Raw genomic sequence first — 23599 nt, 5'->3', positions numbered from 1 at the left:
GATTTTGGAGCCCCCAAAAATAAAGTCTGACACCGTTTCCACTGTTTCCCCATCTATTTCCCATGAAATGATGGGACTGGATACCATGATCTTAGTTTTCTGAATGTTGAACTTTAAACCAATGTTTTCATTCTCCTCTTTCACTTTCATCAAGAGGCTTTTTAGTTCCTCTTCACTTTCACCACGCCATAAGGGTGGTGTCATCTGCATATCTGAGGTTATTGATATTTCTCCCAGCAATCTTGATTCCAGCTTGTGCTTCTTCCAGCCCAGCGTTTCTCATGATGTACTCTGCATAGAAGTTAAATAAGCAGGGTGACAATATGCAGCCTTAATGTACTCCTTTTCCTATTTGGAACCAGTCTGTTGTTCCATGTCCAGTTCTAACTGTTGCTTTCTGACCTGCATACAGTTTTCTCAAGAGGCAGGTCAGGTGGTCTGGTATTCCCATCTCTCAGAATTTCCCACAGTTTATTGTGATCCACACAGTCAAAGGCTTTGGCATAGTCGATAAAGCAGAAATAGATGTCTTTCTGGAGCTCTTTTGCTTTTTCCATGATCCAGCAGATGTTGGCAATTTGATCTCTTTTTCTAAAACCAGCTTGAACAACTGGAAGTTCACGGTTCATGTATTGCTGAAGCCTGGCTTGGAGAATTTTGAGCATTACTTTACTAGTGTGTGAGATGAGTGCAATTGTGCGGTAGTTTGAGCATTCTTTGGCATTGCCTTTCTTTGGGATTGGAATGAAAACTGACCTTTTCCAGTCCTGTGGCCACTGCTGAGTTTTCTGCATTTGCTGGCATATTGAGTGCAGCACTTTCATAGCATCATCTTTCAGGATTTGAAAGAGCTCAACTGGAGTTCCATCCGGAGAAGGCAATGGCACCCCACTCCAGTATTCTTGCCTGGATAATCCCATGGACGGAGGAGCCTAGAAGGCTGCAGTCCATGGGATCGCTGAGGGTTGGACACGACTGAGCGACTTCACTTTCACTTTTCACTTTCATGCACTGGAGAAGGAAATGGCAACCCACTCCAGGGTTCTTGCCTGGAGAATCCCAAGGACGGAGGAGCCTGGTAGGCTACCATCTATAGGATCACACAGAGTTGGACACGACTGAAGCGACTTTGCAGCAGCAGCAGCAGCAGGAGTTCCATCACCTCCACTAGCTTTGTTCGTAGTGATGCTTTCTAAGGCCCACTTGACTTCACATTCCAGGATGTCTGGCTCTAGGTGAGTGATCACACCATCGTGATTATCTGGATTGTGAAGATCTTTTTTGTACAGTTCTTCTGTGTATTCTTGCTACCTCGTCTTAATATCTTCTGCTGCTGTTAGGTCCATACCATTTCTGTCCTTTATCGAGCCCATCTTTGCATCAAATGTTCCCTTGGTATCTCTAATTTTCTTGAAGAGATCTCTAGTCTTTCCCACTCTATTGTTTTCCTCTATTTCCTTGCATTGGTCACTGAGGAAGACTTTCTTTCTCTCCTTGCTATTCTTTGGAAGTCTGTATTCAGATGCTTATAACTTTCCTTTTTTCCTTTGCTTTTTGCTTCTCTTCTTTTCACAGCTATTTGTAAGGCCTCCTCAGACAGCTGTTTTGTTTTTTTGCATTTCTTTTCCATGGGGATGGACTTGATCCCTGTCTCCTGTACAATGTCACGAACCTCCGTCCATAGTTCTTCAGGCACTCTGTCTATCAGATCTAGTCCCTTAAATCTATTTCTCACTTCTACTGTATAATCATAAAGGATTTGATTTAGGTCATACCTGAATGGTCTAGTGGTTTTCCCTACTTTCTTCAATTTAAGGAGTTCATGATCTGAGCACAGTCAGCTCCTGGTCTTGTTTTTGCTGACTGTATAGAGCTTCTCCATGTTTGGCTGCAAAGAATATAATCAATCTGATTTCAGTGTTGACCATCTGGTGATGTCCATGTGTGGAGTCTTCTCTTGTGTTGTTGGAAGAAGGTGTTTCAGCTTAGAGTTTGCCAAAGAGAGGCACTTGGTGAGACTGATGGTGGGGGCAGAAGAAGCCAGTTTTTCCCTGCACATGCAGTTGTAGCCAGATGCATGAACAGTCCTGACATGTCATGGGGGCTTCCCAACAAGTTCTTGAGAAGCACCCACTTACCATAGGCTGAAATAGTTGAAGCACACTTTCCAGAGAATTTTGAGAAGTGCAAAAGCTTCTGTGAGCTATTAAGAACTAACTGCCTCTGACTTAGGAATTTGTGGAGACTTTGCTGAACTTCTTCTCTATAGATTTTTCAAATTTTTTAAAGCCTTGAATTCCTGTATTAAATATGTGGTATCTAGAATGCATAGAGTGGATGTAGCTCTCCTGGTCATGACCTTCATGCAATAAAATAGTAAAATAGCCTGGCATTGTGATGAACGCTATGGCTGTTGAGGTAGACATATTTAGTTTAGTTTTTCAATTCTACTACCAACCAGCAAAGTTTTTCAATATACCTGAATTCTTATTTGTCTCTTTGTAAGATATGGATTTTAACAGTAACTTTTTTCAGTTCAGTTCAGTTCAGTCACTCAGTCATGTCCGACTGTTCGTGACCCCTTTGTTAGTAGTATTTTAATAGAAATATATCTTTTAGGTAGTTATGAATATTAAAAAAAAAGGAAAGCAGTTAGCACAGTCCTAGATTTCAGCAACAGTTATTGGGATTTACTATGGTTTAGCTCAGAAATATTATTCAAATTTTATTATATCATTTTTCTATAAATCTTGGCATTTAACATTAAATTTAAACTGTACAAGTTAAATGGAAACTAAGATAATTTGGTGTACTCTGGTTTCATTAAGAATATTTTCCTGAAATAAGAAAACAATGTAGGCTTATTGTGATAAGTTAAAATATAAATATGTATAATGTCTCAAATGAAGTTTATACCACCATTGAATAACTGTATTTATAGTTCTATACTTTTTTAAACACAGATGTGTGCTTATAAACATATGAACAAAAAATCAAATTATATTTGCTTTCCCACATTTTTTATCTTAATGATAAATCTTTGCAGATCTATATATAGAGAAAGCTACCTTAGTCTTTTTAATGGCTCTATGGTATTCTACTATATTGCACTCTCTGCTGTGTGTTTAGTCGCTTGGTCATGTCCAACTCTTTGCGACCTCATGGATTGTAGCCTGCCAGGCTTCTGTGTCCGTGGAGATTCTCCAGGCAAGAATACTGGAATAGGTTGCCATGCCCTCCTCCAGGGGATCTTCCTAACACAGGGATCGAACTCTGGTCTGCCACATTGCAGATATTCTTTACTGTCTAAGCCACCAGAGAAGCCACTATATTGCTATATCATACTTAATTAATCTTATATGTATGAGTATTTATTTCTAATTTATCTGCACTATAAAAATGTTTCAGTTAGCATCTATTCAATTTTGTGTAAAGTCTAATCATTTTCTTAGAATGAATACTTAAATGTGCAGTTTTTAAGTCAAATCAAATATGCATTTTCAATTTTTGTTGATATTGTTAAATGCCCAAGAGAAAGTTTGAGTAAGTTTTTACTTCCAACAAGAAAACATGAAAGTGTTTGTTTCTGTAAACTCATGATAAGCATCTGGGTGGATGATGATAACAGTATTGTGTTTACAGTATCCAGGATTCATGGATAATTAAAATGTCACTTATCCCATTTGTATCAAACATCCATTGTCTTAAGTGGGTCTTTGGCAAAGGCTGGAAGGAAGTCAGGTCTGAGGAAAATTCTCTGATGAGTGCCCTAAAGGCCAGGACACTGTGCTGTTGAATTAAGGAAAACTGTGTTCTTAAGATGCCAGCTGCACAGACCACAGACCCATGCTCCTGTGAATAGGTAAGAGCTTGATCTGAATTTCTGCTCAGCTTCAGGATTCTTCCAACTGAATGGAGGTGGGCTGTGGGGATGATGAGAATAGCCCATTTAAAAATAATCATTGTCTTGTAAGAAGTTGAATGTGTATTTAGCTGAGATCTTTAGATTCTCTGCCAGATACTTCATGAAGAAGTGACTTGGGACTGCTGATATACCTCTGTTATGGAAACAAAAATGAACAATTTAAAACATCTCAGTAAAAATGTGAGATTTTGAAGGAGTAAAATCTCATTACTTACCTAAATAGGTGGAAAATCTTCTAACTACTGGAATGGGTAGAGCTCTTGGGTGGGGCCATTTCATTTTAGTTTAAGCTGTTGTGAAACCATTGATTAACTGCAACAGGAGAAAACAGGCTCAGTATCTTTATAAGGCAATTTTATTAAAGCAAAATGGGAACACTGACCCAGAGAAAGGTAATAGTTTCCTTCTTAACTGTGACTATAGAGAAGGCCCCCACTTCATCAAGACCTGCATCTACTAATTTAATATAAATTAAAAGTGTAACAGGGTTTCAGGGCTGCTTTAGGCCATTTGAAATTGAAAATTAATTTGTCAAAAAAACAATTTCTTCTCCTCTAGTTTTGAGAGTAATACTACGTGCAGCCTAGTCCATGATCCCTGGTTCATAAGTGGTCTGAGAAATCTGGGGTAGATGGAATGAAGGTTTTCTTATTAATTTAACACAGTGAGACTTGGTCATTTTTTTGTCTCTACACTTCTTTAACTGATTCTCTGTGTATCCAATTCAGACAAAAATGTAGTCAAAATCTAATGAAAGAATTCTGGGATTGGAAGTATTTGGGGCAAAATATTCCTAGTATACTGCTGTTAATCTGACTTTCCTATCTCTCCACTGAAGTTGTTTTGAAGGCTGTGGGTGTCAGAAAAGGACTATTGGAATAGGTTTTGCAAGAAGAATCTTGTCAATTTTAATTAGAACATTTTGAAAAATGTTACATGCTAGCAATGGATATTTAAAGAGACTATACCTTTTTAGAAAAGGAAGAACAATTAAAGCTGATTTGTGTAGAGTTCTAAATAAAAAGACATTCAAAGTAAAGTTGTTTCTTCATTTTTTATAAACTGGCCTTAAGCAGTTATTTTCAAGTGGATGCTTAAGATAATAATTACAAATACATACTCACTTTGACTGAATTCTTTGGATCAGATATTTGGCATCAAGAAAAATATTAGTAAGGAAAGCAATAATAATAGCTTAACTTTATATAGGCCTTTACAATTTTGTAGAATTTTACACACATCAGTGATTAACTATTGACAAAAATCTAGTATACAATTTAGACAGATGGGAAATGAGCTGCATTTGAAGGGAATTAGTAAAGGATATATAGACGGTGGAGAATTAGAAAGTGTCTTTCTTTCTCAGTGGAACCAAAACCAGTTGGGTTCTTTTCTAGAATCATGATTCCAACACTATTCTGATGTAGAAGCAAAACCACAGGCTTTAGAAGAATATTTAACTTACCACATTTTCTGAAGACACTAGGAAGTCTCCCTCAGTTATTTCTCATTGTACATGCTGATTGACTACAAACCCCACTGGTGGTAAATATCTAGATGTTGCTGTGCCTGTGTTTTAAAATTTTTATTTGTTACTGTCTTTTTTGACAGGACATAGCTACAGAAGAAGAGAAGAGAAAAATCTAGTTTGAAGATAGTATATGTACCAATCCATCTCACCCATTAAGTATTGATAATTTTACATTACAATTTTAAAACAACAAGGAATTATTGCTCCAGTACCAGCCAGTCTGAAACAGAAGCAAGTCTGTTTTCCTTCCCCTGTGGTTAGCACAGAGTGTCTGGACAAATAGAAGATTAAATTCTTAAAATATGCACCCAAATGAGGCTGAGGCTGGGTGTGTTTTCATTTTGTTCTACAACCAAACACAGTTAATTCACTGGGGTGGCTTAACTTATTCTGACTCTTCTTGATAAACATGTGCACTGTATATAACATTTGCACAGGTTCTTACCAAGTTTCATGGAAAATGATTTTTTGTAAAATAAAGAACTTAATTCACATCTCAGTGCTGATGTTGTAGAAAGCAGAATCATTCAATGAAAAAGGTCAGAACACCTTGATCATATATCTGTTTCACCCTTTAACATTAGTGCGACCTCGGCAAAGTCGCCTCATTCATCTGACCTCCAGGTACCTCATCCCTGAAATATGACTGATGCTAGTTCTTGATTGACCTACAGAATGTGGTCAATCAAGAAGGCTCAAATGTGAGGCTCAAATGAAATTATGAATGTGTTCAAATGCCCTATAAAGCTCATTTTCTGTTAATACTTTAATATTAACTCCATAAAAATTTTATAGTTTTATATTACCTGTTTGCAGATGCATGTATGTGTGCTAATTTGCTTCAGTTGTGTCTGACTCTTTGCAACCCAGTGGACTGTAGCCTGCCAGGCTCCTGTGTCCATGGGATTCTCCAGGCAAGAATACTGGAGTGGGTTGCCATACCCTCCTCCAGGGGATCTTCCTGAGCCAGGGATCGAACTCACATCTCTTGCATCTCCTACATTGGCAGGTGGGTTCTTTACCACTTGTGCTGCCTGGGAAGCCCATTTGCATATACATGGTCACAGATATTTTGAGTGTAAAGTACTAAAAAGATCAGTGCCAGAGTATCTGTATGCTTTATCTTCAAGAGGTAATAACCTGCCTGTTTAAAATTAAATAACATTTATAAAATAAAATACATATACACAATTATAAAGTCATTTAAGTTTGTATATGTGTTAGATACATATGTAAAACATATTATATACAAAATTAAATGAGTTGTTAAAACTTAACTTTTATCTACTTTTTAAATGTTTTTTTCTTAAAATCTGATTTTAATTCACCTTCTTCTATTTCTTTCTCCTCCCTTTGCTTTGTTGTGTCATGCTTATAAAATAATTGGTTAAGTAATCTTGCTGTCTCTGTCTATTTCAAAAAACATACTATTTTATACTTTTGTTTTTATTTTAGTAGATGTAAATTGGTAATATTGGTGGAGGACCAAGAAAGAGCATTTTCAAGCACCTTCCATGTGAGAGACTCCTGGAGGTAGGTAATAAATAAATACATGCCAAGAATTCTAAGCATGAAATATTCAAGATTTTCCAAGAGAAAAAACTTAGATAAAATTTAGGTCTCATTCATCCGAATAGTCTCTTTGATCAAAACAATTTTGATTACTTTCTTTTAATTTCCTTGCTTCAATTTGCTCATTGGTTTTGTCTGTATCTCCACACAGTTAATAAATGTGCTGATATTTCTGGCTATCTTCACAATCAATTATGCATTGATCAACTGATTGACCATGTAGCAATCTGATTTGGTTGTAAGACAGCTACAAACACTGGATTGACTGTTAAAATTGTTAGCTGTACAGACCTGGCATCAGAGAAGGACTTTTGAAATATGTATAAAATGCCTCACATTCTCAAATGGTCATCTAAATGTCAAACCTGTGTTCAAAATAAAGTTGAATTTGAGTGATTCTTGTTCTTACAGATTGTACATTAAAAGTAAAAGTTCATGTGGAACATAATGTAAGGTTCTCATATAAATAAGAAACTGCTAGACTAAAAATGAGGCATTAGTAAATATTGCTGTCCTTCAATGCTGAAGATGATGTTGACTCTTGCAATTATGTTGTTTTTATTCAATTTTAAAATTTTGGTTAAATTATCATAATACTTAAGTTCTATTCTGTATCATTATTAATGTTTCCTCTTTTGTGACTTTGTGCTACTGAGAATTTAGAGAATTTATTTGTTATGAATTGGGCACTATGCAGCCTCAATTTCTGCCAGCAGAGATTGTTTTGTCTGTAAGGCTAAAATATTTTTACCTGCTCCTTTAAGAAAAGGGCTTCCTTGGTGGCTTAGATGGTAAAGAATCTGCCTGCAGTGAGGAGACCTGGGTTCTATCCCTGGATCAGGAAGATCCCCTGGAGAAGGAAATGGCTACCCATTCCAGTATTTTTACCTAGAGAATCCCATGGACGGAGGAGCCTAGTAAGCTATAGTCCATGGGGTCCTGAAAAACTCAGACAGGACTGAGCAACGAACACTTTCACTTTAAGAAACTGTTTGCTGACCCTTGCCAGAGTTACCACCCCATCCAGTGAGAGTTCAAGGCTCTTTTCCACTCACAATAACAGCTGTCCCTCCTTCCCACCTAGAGATCTGACTCTGCTTCAGATCAGGGACGATCTTCCCAGGCTCTGGAGAGTAGAGCTCAGGGTGGGATGAGCAAAGAAGTCAAAATGCCAGGTATTCACAGAATGAACTTTGGATTCTGTTGGGAGTTTGGCTTCTGTCTTATGTCATTGTCATACAGGGATCCAAAGCCTTCTCTCTTTTGAGAATTATATCTTTTTTCTAACTTCCTCAGATAGCCCATTGGTAATCAGGATGGATTCCACAGCCAGGTACTGGAGTGCTTACTGCTCTAGGTGCTGAAATTATCTTTCATGGTTTCATCATACTATTAACGTGGAAAGATACTAGACTTAATGCATGTTTAGGGAAAAGGAGCAAATATAAATACCTGACACATCTTCAGGTAGGCAAGGGACTCACACTGAGTTTTTGTGACTCATCTGGGGTCTGTTCTAGCTCACTGAAGCTTAGGATTCCTTTCCAAGTTTTGAGGCCAAACTCCAGTAATAAAATGTGTCTATTTGTTGGCCTTTTCAAATAGTCTTTTCCATCTGAGGTGCCAGTAGCCTTTTGTCTGTCAAGCATTCAATATTCTCAGCCAACTTTCTCTTTAACAAATAAGTGATGACATTATTATTATTGTTATTGTTGCTGTTACAGTCCCTGCTCTCCAGTGATTCCCAGTCTGGTGATAAAAAACATGAATGCAAACAGCTAACCTTAATGAAATGTAGTAAGTGAGGAACTGCTTCACCAGAGAAGGTAAAATTCTCAGTGGTGTGATGGAGTTGGATCTTACTAGCTCTGTCATTAAACATTCAGGGATCTTGACAGCTGGTTGCTAAACCTTTTGCACCTTAAAATTGGCCATGGTGGGAATTTCAACCCTGTGGAAATTGGTGACTACTTCAAATCAGGACCTTTTTTCTTTTTTCTCAGAGAACTGATTTACTGAGATGTCATGGCATTTAAGCTGAAAAAAGAGGAGGATGTGGAGTCATTGCAAGAAGGAGGGACAAAACAGTATGATTAACATATAATATATATAAAATATCAGTAATATTTGATGTTGAAAAAGATTTATTCTTTTTTGACATGTAACATCAATTCCACTATATTTATTAAAATATGAAAATTGTATTTTGATCAATTGGAATCAAATTCTAATCCTTTTCTATCCTTAATTTGCCACAGACTGATAGGTTAAGTACAGAACAATTATACCAAAGAAGTTCTCACACTGTTAAGAAAGTTCTAGGACTCACACCAGATTTCCCAACCTGGGGATCTGGCAAAGAGACTGAGAACTTCCAGAAAATTTGACTTTGGAGGCCAGTGGATTTTGATTACAGAACTTACAGAGGACTGGGGAAACAGACTCTTGGAGGGCACAAACAAAACCTTGTGTGTGCCAGGACCCAGGAGAAAGGAGCAGCGACCCCACAAGACACTGACCCAGACTTGCTTGTGAGTGTCCAGGAGTCTCCAGTGGAGGCATGGGTTGGTGGTGGCCTGCTGCAGGGTTGGACTTACTGAGTGTGGCAGTACATGCCACAATAGTTGAAATTCATTGAATTTCAACTGAAATTCAATTCAGTTTCAATGAATTTCATTGAAATTCAATTCGTTGAATTGAATTAGTTGAGGTTCATTGTATAAAATATTGACTTGATTAAAAAGGAATTAGCTTTATTGAGTTGGAATTACTTTAGGGAAAAGAAAGGAAAATGAGAGGGGAACTTGGGGTGATTCCCAGTGTTTCTGGGTGGAGATTTATTACCGGGTAAGCGGTGCTCTCCTGTGTGCTCATCTAGAAAACTGTACAGTCAAGTCCCGCCTCACAGTGGCATCTTATGTAGCTTAATGGCCCTTTCTGACACCAAACTGATTCAGTGGCAGTGACCTCAAACACACATCAGTGGTCACACAGTCACTGAAATCAGAGGGCTTTGGCTTTACCTGGAACATAGTTTACTCACTTAAAGAATAAAACTGTTTAAAATAAAAATTTTGCTCTATGAGAGACAGCATGAGATAATAGAATTTGGGGATTTGGAGGGTGAAGGTCACATAACCATAGCAGCTGTGTGGTCCCAGGTAGGTTATTTAACCTTTCTGAGATCCTTTTATTCATCAGAAAAACAATTCTTATTTCAGAAAGTCACAATGAGGATTAATGAAATAATAAAACTACAGTGACAATCATGGCCTCTAGTAGACAGCAGGTCATAATCAGTAGTATGCTGCAGCTGGCCCTTATCAGCTAATAAGGACTGATTGATAGATTATCAAACATTTTGAGAGCCAGTTGTTCAACACAGTCATTTGAAAACTATATATATATACTTATATAAATAAGTTATATTAAAAACAAATATAGTACGTATATACTCATAACATCACTTTCTAATCACTTCATTACATTTTATTATTATTTATAATCTGAGCCTATTTGACTCTATTGCATCTGTAGGATGAAAACACTATATGATGGTGTTTCACTGTGCATGTCTTCCCAACCCTGAATTTAGTGAATACATGGTGATAACTTGAAACCATAGTGGGAATATTTTCACCTCAGATATTGGCAAATTCTACAAATCAGATTTTTTCCCCCCTGAAGACAGCTGGTTGTTAAACATTACCCCACTCAAGTACTGTTGCCCGGAAAATCCCACGGATGGAGGAGCCTGGTAGGCTGCAGTCCATGGGATCGCTAAGAGTCAGACACAACTGAGGGACTTCACTTTCACTTTCCACTTTAATGCATTGGAGAAGGAAATGGCAACCCACTCCAGTGTTCTTGCCTGGAGAATCCCATGGACGGAGAAGCCTGGTGGGCTGCAGTCCATGGGGTCGCACAGAGTCGGATACGACTGAAGCAACTTAGCAGCAGCAGCAGGTAACAAAAAACATTAGTTTCTTTCCCCTTAATGTATGTAAATGTGTAAATCACATATGGCATATAAAATGTGTTAATGAAACATGAGTTTTCATTGCTCCTTTTTTTTGGCTATGCCACAAGACATGTGGGATCTTAGTTCTCCAACCAGGAATCAAACCTGTCCCCCCAATGGAAGCATGGAGTCTTAACCACTGGACCTAGGAAAGTCCCTCCATTGTTTTTAATTGGGTGTCAGAAGGCAGTGGCACCCCACTCCAGTACTCTTGCCTGGAAAATCCCATGAACGGAGGAGCCTGGTGGGCTGTGGTCCATGGGGTCGCTAAGAGTAGGACATGACTGAGTGACTTCACTTTCACTTTTCACTTTCATGCACGGGAGAAGGAAATGGCAACCCACTCCAGTGTTCTTGCTTGGAGAATCCCAGGGACGGGGGAGCCTGGTGGGCTGTCATCTGTGGGGTCGCACAGAGTTGGACACAACTGAAGCGACTTAGCAGCAGCAGCAGCAGCTGACTCTTAGAAGTAGAAGGAACCTTAGATATAATCTCATTCAATTCCCTTGGTAGACCACAGGCAAAGTGACCCACCCATGGTCATGACTAATTAAGGACAACCCCAAAGACTTGCCTTGCATCTAATCGAAGATTTCCAAGTTCTCTCTTCCTTCCTTCAAAGCTAAACTAAGTAACCCCACCTGCAGGCTCTGTGACTAACTGTGACATTGAGCAGGAGGAACTTAGGAGCACCAGCTTGACGCCTGGAGTTTAGCCTAAATCCCACTTAACTTCTTGTCCAGCTCTGTCCTGTGCTCCAGTTTAGGTAACTCAGCTTGGGCCTTATTTTGGGGTCTCAGTTTACACCTTGGATTCCTGTCAGCTCTGCCAAGGGTATCCCATTTGCTCCTTCTGTAGGAGGGACCTTGAGCTTCTACAGTTAGGCCTCTGCCTTGTCCATGCAAGGGAAAGTTGCTCTGTAGGGACAGAAAACCTGCCTGGAGCAGATCCTTGCTCCTTGCTTTTACCCAACATGAATGGATCTGATTGCCTTTGCACCTGCATGCACTGCTGCCAGACCTTTCCTTATATCACTGGTGGTAACTCATCCTCTTTGACAAGACCAAGGGCATGGTCACAGTATTGTATACTCAAACTACTAGTGCCCGGATTTGGCCTGCTGACCTGGGCTTCCTCCTCGCAGACCCTGTCCCTGTGAGCAAGTCTGCCTCTGGGTCATGTACCCTCCTAGTCTCTGTTTTTCTGTAGTTAGGTGAACCAGGTAGATCCAGTCACAAAATATGATTAAAGTATAACTGCAAAGGAAAATTAACTCTATCAGACATTTAACATACTATAAAGCCTCTATACCTAAAACAGCATGGTACTGGCTCCTTGGAGAAGTGGGCCGTTCCAGAATTGAGGCAAGGAAGATACAATATGAGCCCATAACGTCTTGTGATCTTATTTAGTGGGAAACACCAGCATCTTTTTCACTAAGATGAGGCACAGGGACATTTCTCCCAAACCATCAAAGACCACATAGAACATGGTCCTCTTGCTCTATGAAGTATTCCAGAGAAAAAGTCCACAAATAAAGGCCAAGAGATTAAATCTGACTGTTTGCCACTTATTATTAATTGGAACCCCTAAAATTTAATTGGAACATAGTCACTCCCACTTGTTTCCTTATTGTTTATGGCTGCTTTATGGCAAAGTTGAGTACACGCAGCCACCTGTATCCATGGGTGCAGAATGCATGGATACAGGCTGGGGTACAATTGGTCCATGCCATTTTATATAAAGGACTTGAACATCCTTTGATTTTGGTCTTTCTGGGAATCTTGAAACAAATTCCCTGAGGATACTGAAGTATGATTGTAGTGGCAACACAGAGACCATAGGGACCACATTGCCTAAAATATTTGCTACCATTTACTACCAACTCATTATAGAAAAAATGTACTGACACCTGTTCTAAAATATGGAATGGGAAGCAAAACTTTCTGATTTTTTTTTAATATGAGACAAGTTTGACACTAATATAGAAACCAGTTAAAGATAGTACAAGCGAAGAGTATTAAAGATCAGTCACTCATGAACACTGATGCAAAATACTAAGTAGAATACAGCAAACAAAATATTTCTCTATAAGTTCATTGACATTGTTTTGAGCAGAGCTTTAGTAATTTGGTCAAGTGCCACATACACCCATGTTATCACTGCTGGTGGTGGTTTGGGTTTTCAAGGTCAATGTGCTTCATGTTGGGAATATGAATACAAACAAAGTCTAACTGAAGCAAAGCAAGATGGTAGGAGGGGTGAAATCACATTTATAATCAAACCCCATATCTTCCAGAGACACTCATAGGGCTCAAACAAAACCTGTGCACACAAGGAGACCCCACAGAAACTGAGCCAGACCTGCCTTTGAGTGTTTGAGTGTCTCCTGTGGAGGTATGGGTCAGCAGTGGCCTCAGCAGACCTGGGTGTGGCATAAGCCCTCTTGGAGGAGGTGGCCATTAACCTGCCATAGAGCCACCAGAACCTACACACTACTGAGGAAACAGACTCTTGGAGGGCATAAACAAAACCCTGTATGCACCAGGACCCAGGACAGGGAGCAGTGACCCCACAAGAGACTGACCCAGACTTGCCTGTGAGTGTCCAGGATTCTCCAGAGCAGGTGTGGATTGGTGGTGGCCTGATCTCCAGGGTCAGGGGCAATGAGTGTGCAGTGCATGCATGAGACCTTTTGAAGGAGGTCACCATCATCTTCATTACCTCCTCCATAGTTTGGTCTCAGGTCAAACAACAGGGAGCGAACACAGCCCCGCCATGCAACAGAAAATTGGGCTAAAGATTTACTGAGCATGGCAAGGAACTAAAGAGACTCTTGATGAAAGTGAAAGAGGAGAGTGAAAAAGTTGGCTTAAAGCTCAATATTCAGAAGACGAAGATCATGGCATCTGGTCCCATTACTTCATGGCAAATAGTTAGCGGAACAGTGGAAACAGTGTCAGACTTTATTTTTCTGGGCTCCAAAATCACTGCAGATGGTGATTGCAGCCAACTGAACTGAACTGAACTGAACTACTCCTTGGAAGGAAAGTTATGACCAACCTAAATAGCATATTGAAAAGCAGAGACATTACTTTGCCAACAAAGGTCCATCTAGTCAAGGCTATGGTTTTTCCAGCGGTCATGTATGGATGTGAGAGTTGGACTGTGAAGAAAGCTGAGTGCCAAAGAATTGATGCTTTTGAACTGTGGTGTTGGAGAAGAATCTTGAGAGTCCCTTGGACTGCAAGGCGATCCAACCAGTCCATTCTAAAGGAGATCGGTCCTGGGTGTTCATTGGAAGGAATGATGCTAAAGCTGAAACTCCAATACTTTGGCCACCTCATGCGAAGAGTTGACTCATTGGAAAAGACCGTGATGCTGGGAGGGATTGGGGGCAGGAGGAGAAGGGGACGACAGAGGATGAGATGGTTGGATGGCATCACAGACTCAATGGACATGAGTTTGAGTAAACTCCAGGAGTTGGTGATGGACAGGGAGGCCTGGCATGCTGTGATTCATGGGGTCACAGAGAGTTGGACATGACTGAGTGACTGACTGGAACTGGAATTTGAGCATGGCCCTGCCCATCAGAGCAAGATCCAGTTTCCCCTATATTCAGTCTCTCCCATCAGGAAGCTTCCAGAAGCCTCTTATCCTTATCCCTCAGAGGGCTGATAGAATGAAAACCACAATGACAGAAAACTAATCAAACTGATCACATGGACCACAGCCTTATCTAACTCAGTGAAACTATGAGCCATGCCATGTAGGGCCACCCAAGATGGACAGGTCACAATGGAGAGTTCTGACAAAATGTAGTCCACTGGAGAAGGGAATGGCAAACCACTTCAGTATTCTTGCCTTGAGAACCCTATGAACAATATGAAAAGGCAAAAAGATGACACTGAAAGATGAACTCCCCCGGTCTGTAGGTGCCCAATATGTTACTGGAGAAGAGTGGAAAAGTAACTCCAGACAGAATGAAGAAATGGAACCAAAGCATAAACAATGCCCAATTGTGGATGTGACTGGTGATGGAAGTAAAGTCTGATTCTGTAAAGAACAATATTCTGTAAAGAACAAAGCATAGGAACTTGGAATGTTGCATCCATGAATCAAGGTAAATTAGAAGTGGTCAAACAGGTGATGGCAAGAGTGAACATCAACATTTTAGGAATCAGTGAACTAAAATCGACCTGAATGGGTGAATTTAATTCAGATGACCATTATATCTACTACTGTGGGCAAGAATCCCTTGGAAGAAATGGAGTAGTCCTCATAGTCAAAAAAGAGACCGAAATGCAGTACTTGGGTGCAATCTCAAAAACAACAGAATGATCTTTGTTTGTTTCAAAGGCAAGCCATTAAGTATCACAGTAATCCAGGTCTATGCCCCAACCAGTAATGCCAAAGAAGCTGAACAGTTCCATGAGGACCTACAAGACCTACTAGAACTAACACCCAAAAAAGATGTCCTTTTCATCATAGGGGACTGGAATGCAAAAGTAGGAAGTCAAGAGATACCTGGAGTAATAGGCAAATTTGGCCTTGGAGTACAAAATGAAGCAGGGCAAAGGCTAACAGAGTTTTGTCAAGAGAACACACTGGTCATAGCAAACACCCTCTTCCAACAACACAAGAGAAGACTCTACACATAATCAGATTGATTATATCCTTTGCAGCTGCCAAAGATGGAGAAGCTCTAAACAGTCAGCAAAAACAAGACCGGGAGCTGACTGTGGCTCAAATCATGAACTCTGTATTGCCAAATTCAGACATAAATTGAAGAAAGTAGGGAAACCACTAGACAATTCAGGTGTGACCTGAATCAAATCCCTTACAATTTTACAGTGGAAGTGACAAATAGATTCAAGGGATTAGATCTGATAGAGTGCTTGAAGAACTGTGGAGGGAGGTTCATGATATCATACAGGAGGCAGTGATCAAAACCATCCCCAAGAAAAAGGAATGCAAAAAGGCAAAATGGTTGTCTGAGGAGGCCTTTCAAATAGCTGAGAAAAGAAGAGAAGTGAAAGGCAAAAGAGAAAAGGAAAGATATACCCAATAGAATGCAAAGTTCCAAAGAATAGCAAGGAGAGATAAGAAAGCCTTTCTCAGTTATCATTGCAAAGAAATAGAGGAAAATAATAGAATGGGAAAGACTAGAGATCTCTTCAGAAAAATTAGAGATACCAGGGAAAAAAAAATTCATGCAAAGATGGGCATAATAAAGGACAGAAATGATATGGACCTAACAGAAGCAGAAGATATTTAAAAAAAGGTGGCAAGAATACACAAAAGAAGTATACAAAAAAGATCTTCATGACCCAATAACCATGATGGTGTGATCACTCACCTAGAACCAGACATCCTGGAATGTGAAACCAAGTAGGCCTTAGGAAGAATCACTACAAAAAAGGGTAGTGGAGATGACAGAATTACAGTTGAGCTATTTTGAATCCTAAAAGATGATGCTGTGAAAGTGCTGCACTCAATATGTCAGCAAATTTGTAAAACTCAACAGTAGCCACAGAACTGGAAAAGGTCAGTTTTCCTTCCAATCCCAAAGAAGGGCAACGTCCAAGAATGCTCAAACTACTGCACAATTGCACTCATCTCACACGCTAGCAAAGTAATGCTCAAAATGCTCCAAGCCAGGCTTCAATAGTATGTGAGCCATGAACGTCCAGATGTTCAAGCTGGATTTAGAAAAGACTGAGGAACCAGAGTTCCAATTACCAACGTCTGTTGGATCATCGAAAAAGCAAGAGTTATAAAAACATCTGGTTTATTGACTATGCCAAAGCCTTTGTGTGGATCACAATAAACTGTGGAAGATTGTTCAAGAGACGGGAATACCAGACCACCTTACCTGCCTCCTGAGAAATCTGTATGCAGGTCAGGAAGCAACAGTTAGAACTGGACATGGAACAACAGACTCGTTCCATATTGGGAAAGGAGTACATCAAGGCTGTATATTGTCACCCTGCTTTTTATGCAGAGTACATCATGGGAGATGCTGGACTGGATGAAGCATAACCTGGAATCAAGATTGCCAGGAGAAATATCAATAACGTCAGATGTGCAGATCGCACCACCCTTATTGCAGAAAGTGAAGAAGAACTAAAGAGCCTCTTCATGAAAGAGAAAGAGGAGAGTGAAAAAGCTGGCTTAAAACTCAGCATTCAAAAAACTAAGATAATGGCATCCAGTCCCATCTCTTCATGGCAAATAGATGGAGAGACAATGGAAATAGTAACAGAGTTTATTTTGGGGGGCTCCAAAATCACTGTAGATGATGACTGCAGCCATGAAATTAAAGACACTTGCTCCTTGGAAGAAAAACTTTGACAAACCTAGACATCATACTAAAAAGCAGAGACATTACTTTGCTAACAAAGGTCCATCTAGTCAAAGCTATGGTGTTTCCAGTAGTCATGTATGGATGTGAGAATTGGACCATAAAGAAAGCTGAGCTCTGAAGAATTGATGCTTTTGAACTGTGGTTTTGGAGAAGACTCTTGTGAGTGTATTGGACTGCAAGGAGATCCAGCTAGTCAATCCTAAAGGAAATCAGTCCTGAATATTCATTGGAAGGACTGATGCTGAAGCTGAAACTCCAGTACTTTGGCCATCTGATGGCAAAAACTGACTCATTGGAAAACACTCTGATGCTGGGAAAGATTGAAGGTGGGTGAAGAAGGGGTCAACAGAGGATGAGATGGTTTGATGGCATCACTGACTTGATGGACATGAGTGAGCAAGCTCCGGGAGTTGTTGATGAACAGGGAAGCCTGGTGTGCTGCCATCCATGGGATCACAATGAGTTGGACATGATTGAGCGACTGAACTGAACTGATAGTCAAGTTTCTCACCAGAATTATCATTTGTAATTTTTCTTTTATTATTTTTCAGATTTTATTTATATTTCACAGGATATGTACTAGATAGCCTGCTCTGTTTTCCATTGGTATTTAGTGTTATTCAGGATTGTGGAAGTTTAATGTCAGCCTGACTTTTATCCAATTGTAGGCAAACCACCCTTCTTCTTTTATATTTTTAATATTCATATAATATCCTACAATTCCAGATTTCCACAGTTTCCAGAATAGGTCTTATTTATTATTTTAGCCTGATTATTAAATCTTTAAATCTGGATTTCTTTTGACCTGTAGGCAAATTTTTCTGCATTCTACTATTCCTTTAGTTATGTCAGAAGGGACTTTCTTCCATGTCTATAAATTTCCCTGTTACTTTCACATCTGTTCTTTACGTTTGACTTGTCTTCTCAAATCTGCTATCTTTATTACCGGTTTGATCTGGTCACATTCCTTTTTATCATCTCTAATGGGAATTCCGGTTCTGCTTTTGCTCTGGGGTTTCATGCATTCCCTCATTATTTTACTCAGAATTCTCTGTATCTCTGCCTTTATCTGATACTCTTTAGTTTTCTCTCTCTTATTCCTTCTTACATGTTTTTAAAGACATCAAGCATAGTTTACTAAATGTTTCCTTTTCTTTTCTGCTTGTTCATTCTTACACAGATGGAGACTCATCCAGATCTGGCCTTTCCTAAAAGATGTTTTCTTACTTTCATTAGCCTGGGCTGCTCTTCTTCTAGTTATAGCCACTGCCATGTTTTGGCTCTAGAACCAAAGGCGGATTGATATGCACGGATCTTAGGAGGTTTGTTTGTAAGAATGACTAGTTCAGAAAGAATAGACTTAGTAGTTCTTTCCTTGAGAGGAAAGGCATCTCAGCCAGTGTTTGCCAACATACATCTCTGATGGCTTTAGGGTAGACGACCCTGAATGGCTATGTGGGCAGACTCTGGCTGGCTTAACAAATGATTCTTTGACAAAAACAGTCACATGTGTTTCTGCTCTGAATAATTTTTGTGGCCAGAGTGTCAGGCAAATGAGGGAGGGTTAATCGAAGCCTTTTCCTACCCCTGATTTGGACTTATCCTTGTTGCTTCGTATGTTTCTGAATCATATGTTATGTCTTAGTATTTCTCAACAGTGGTGCCAATGGCGATTTTGGACTAGATGATTCATTGCTGTGGGGGCTGTCCTGTGTGTTGTAGTGTGGTTAGCAGTTTCCCTGGTCTCTATCAGTAGATATAAGTAGCCATACCCTGCCCAAATTATGATCATCAAAAATGTCTCCAGTTGTTGCTAAATACTTGGTGGGAAGCAAAATTGCTTTCCCTCCTCCCCATTGAAAACCAAGAATATACTTCTAAATCCATACTAAATGCTCTGTATTTTAGGAAGTTTTCTCCAAAACTGAATGATGTTCTTTTATTTGAAATTTTTTGAACTTCTGCCAGACTTTTTCTCGGTCTTTATAGGCATTTAGTAGAATGTTGAATGGAATTGTAGAGGAATTATTGCTTTTGCTGCTGCATTTCTTTATTCACTGAGTAATCTGCTGAATATTCATGGAGTACATAACCTATGCCATAGTCTCTGCTGAGTCATGGAACAACAAACTGAATAAGACATTCTCCCTGCCAATTCTTAACTTTAGGGATTTCTTCTAAGATTTATACAAATAATCATATTTATCTGCTTGAAATGTCTTATTCTTTTGGCTTCCTCTGGTTCTCTTCCTACATCTTGAGGAATTAAGGACTTGTCAGTTCGTTTAAAATGTTCACCGTCACTTACAAATCTCTAAAGGAGGGGTAAAACATGAGGTATTCCTTAATCTTACTTGATTCTGGAGCCCTGTTTTCTCCAGAGTATCTCATGAGATTAGTCCAAGTTATAGACTTTGCAAACTACTCATTTACAAATTTCTCTATTATCTCAGAACGGATGACACGGATGCTTTCCAAGTTAATATCCTCAGCCCTGATATTTTACAGAGTCCCAGAATCAAATACTCAACTCCTCCCGGGTATCTCCAGATTATAGTCCCACAAATACCTCACCCTCAGTACTTCTTCCAAGGCATCTATGACATCCAAAATAGTAAACTTTCTCATTTTTCTCTGTAACTTTAACACTGTTCTGTCTTCACCTTCATTCAGTGTGGGTTGCTCATCTGTTACAATTTTGTCTCCCCTGCTAGACTGAAAACCCAGATACAGGGTCCAGGCCTCTTCTTCACTCTTTTTCCAGAATCTGGAACAGAATGGAAGCTCAGGATATTTTTTGTATTATTATTAAATTTAAAATACAAAAACCCTGGAGAAAAAAAAAAAGTAATACCTTTGATACTTCTCAAACAATGTTTTAATGCTTTTTTTTTTTGCTTATTTCTCTACATAAATTGAGGCTCAGGGATAGATCTGAAAGCTCTAGGAAGCTAAGGTGAGATACTGGAGTGGAAAATGGATAGAGAAATAGGGCAATTAGATTTGCTAAAGACAAACCAGACAGACTTAATAATACTAGATAGTGCTAGCAGTGTCTTTGAAAAAAAAAAAAATGTGTCTTTTGTTTTTATTTTTGTGTTTTGCCAGTCCTGAGGATTTCACAGTTTGGCTTGGGTCCAGTGTGATGATTAAACATTTGTTTCTTAGAAAGCAAATTGGTTCTTTTGTTCTGTGTTGCTCACTTCAAGATTAAATCAGGGGATTTGGAAGGATGTACTAAAGTTTCATCTGGTTTGTTGGGAACAATATACTACTAGATAATCATTCCTTTATAACAGCTCAAGAAAGTAATAGTTGTTTTTTTTTTTTTTCTTAATTAAAACTCTGTATACACGTCTGATTAAATTCACACCAGAGGAAACATCATGACTGGGTTTTGGGGAGCCCACCAAATCTTCCTGCCTCAATTCTTTGCTAAGTCCGGAAATGTCATTTCTCTCTCTTTCTTTTTCAGAGGGGTATGTTATGGGTCCATTTATCTTTGCATGCAGGTGCAGTGAGACAGAGATGAGAATGAGAATCTGCCAAGCACTAGGAAACAATATTAAATGAGCACCTTGAGGAAATTGCAAAGTAGTTTCTACTTTATCAGGATTTTCAATTCCAGGTATCTTACTTTGGAACTTTTGTATTACTTTGATATCACTTATAAAATGTTCCATTTCTGAAACTGCTAGATCCACAGAAATTAGTAGCTTTTTTGGGGCAACGTATAAAAGGAAGACCATAGATTACAATTTGCTGACTGTAAAAATAAATAGGTTGATTTTTTTTTTTCTCTCAGCTATCAATATAGCTTTGTTCATCAAGAAAAAGTCAGTGTTAGATCTTTCTTCTTTGAGTCTGTGTGAATAAAAAACAAACTTCAGAGAATCAAACCCCATAGCATAGTTATTATGTTATTTGATCCTTTCTGTGTCTATAGTAGATTCTTCCCTGGTGGCTCAGACGGTAAAGAGTCTGCCTGCAATGAAGGAGACCTGGGTTCAATCCCTGGGTCTGCAAGATCCCCCGGAGAAGGAAATGGCAACCCACTCCAGTATTCTTGCCTGAAAAATCCCATGGACGGAGGAGCTTGGCAGGCTATAGTCCATGGGGTCACAGAGAGTTGGAACATTATTCCAAGTTCAGGTACTACAATCAACAAAATATGTTTTTCTTTGTATTGATTTAGACACTGGGGGTCACTTTGCACTATACAAGACATGATTTGACTAAATTAGGCCTATATTCACAATGTAAAGTAGTGCTTTTTAATAGAGTTATCTAATAAAGCTAAATATACATTGAAACGTAAGTCAATGGTTATGTTTATTTAAAGTAGATGGGATAAGGATGACGATTTATACACAAATGAGGTGCTACTAAAAAAGAGTGATAACTTGGCACACTCACTTCCACATTCACCATCTGTACTCTGATGGGGATGCAAAAGCACAGGACAGCACTTTTCTTATATAAACATGATACGTATGGGTATGTCACACAAATTGTTTAAAACACACATTAGCACATTCAACAGTTCTTTTTCCCAAAAGTGAATTTTAGAGATTTTGGGCAAAGTTTTAGGAAATTAAAGGAAAATGTTTGTGAGTTAATATACATAAAACTCTTCAAAAAGGAATAGGTACAGAGTAAGCTCTCTGCATTTACTATTATTTATTGAATACTTACTGTCAAGTTAAGGATGTATATATTAGTTGTGTGCATGCTTAGATGCTTCGGTCATGTCCAACTCTTTGCAACCCTATGGACAGTACCCCACCAGGCTCCTCTGTCCATGGGATTTCTCAGGCTAGAATGCTGGAGGGGGTTGCCATGCCCTCGTCCAAGTGATCTTCCTGACCCAGGGATCGAACCAAGGTCTCTTACATATCCTGTGTTGGTAGATGGGTTCTTTACCACTAACGCCACTTGGGAAGCCCTATTATGCATAAGAGGCCATCATACTATAAGATGTAAGACTGACAAATACAGTAGACACAGTGGGTTTTTTTTCCCCCAAGAGTAGCTTGCATATCAGTGGTAAAGAAATGTACAAACACCGCGTGGTAAAAACGTGGTGACATCAGGAGTTCAGAGAATGGAGAGATTCTTGTGGCCTGAGGCAAGGTATATAGTGATTCATTACATTGCAAGAAGATTGGAGGAGATAGTAAGCATTTCAGGAAGAGAAAGAAAAAAAGAAATGGAGATAGGACTACATAAAATATTTATAGCCTGGATGCACTGGAGCCTGGACTAAGAGGATGAGATTAGAAAAGAACACCAGAATCACAGATTTGGACTTCATTTAGTTATTGACATTTTCTGAGTAGTAATAAGCCAGGATGATATTTGTGTTTTGGAAAGTTAACATGACAGTTATGTATTCAGTTAACATGTCCAGTTATATATACTTTCCATATTGGAGTAAATGCCTTCATTTATAAAAATGTTATTTCAGCTTCTTAAGATTATGGTCAATTTTTAATTAATACTAACTTTATTTCTATGGCTAAAATAATTAACTAAATAATGGTATATGAAAGAGATAGCCATTTTAAGGTGCTAATAATTTAGTAAATATTTTGCAACCTGGCACTAGAACTTGGGTTTTGGATGAGGGTGACAATAATTCAGTTATGAGCTTTGCAACTCACTCATGTGAATCTGAAAAAGTTATTTAACTCTATGAACCATCCATTTCTCATATATAAAATGCTGAATAGTAAAGCTTTCCTCATTGATTTGTTATGAGGATGAAATAACATATTTTAAAATGTCCAGACATTATCTACCACATGTAATAATTATGCAGTTCATGTTAAGTGCAATTAATGTCTGTAAACTAAGTGTAAAAACGTAGAAAGCAGATCTTATTGTATCTATTACAGGGTTCAGAACACAATACACTTTTATTTTTCTAGCTTCAAGAACCTTACAATCTATTTTTTTCCTACTATCTCACTGATTTCTGTTTTAAAACCTCATTTATTTGTTTTTTCTCTTCCTTTTCTGTTGGTAGTATCCAGAGGTCAAATTTTGGATTTCTTTATCTCACAATTTCCCTTGAAGACCTTATCCAGTCCTATGACTTTAAATATTATCTGTGTACTGATTATTTTTGTGCTAATGTCAAGGATATATTCTCAAATTCTGTGATAATTACCCCCCCCCCCA

At 38.9% G+C, this 23599-nt stretch overlaps 1 long non-coding RNA gene across 1 annotated transcript in view; it reads left to right on the top strand.

Annotated features, from left to right (window-relative positions):
• The first annotated feature begins 3651 nt into the window (after window positions 1-3651).
• Window positions 3652-23599, top strand: part of LOC133253818 (uncharacterized) — a 32557-nt gene continuing 12609 nt past the window's right edge. The window contains exons 1-4 of the long non-coding RNA XR_009738451.1: window positions 3652-3862; window positions 6273-6465; window positions 6915-6989; window positions 9032-9115. This is a non-coding gene — a long non-coding RNA (uncharacterized LOC133253818). The remainder of the gene's footprint in view (window positions 3863-6272; window positions 6466-6914; window positions 6990-9031; window positions 9116-23599) is intronic.

Source organism: Bos javanicus, chromosome 9, assembly GCF_032452875.1.
Source record: "Bos javanicus breed banteng chromosome 9, ARS-OSU_banteng_1.0, whole genome shotgun sequence".
NCBI classification, from domain to species: Eukaryota; Metazoa; Chordata; class Mammalia; order Artiodactyla; family Bovidae; genus Bos; species Bos javanicus.
Note: the sequence above shows the minus strand (reverse complement) of the source record. Positions and strands in the feature narration are given on the sequence as shown.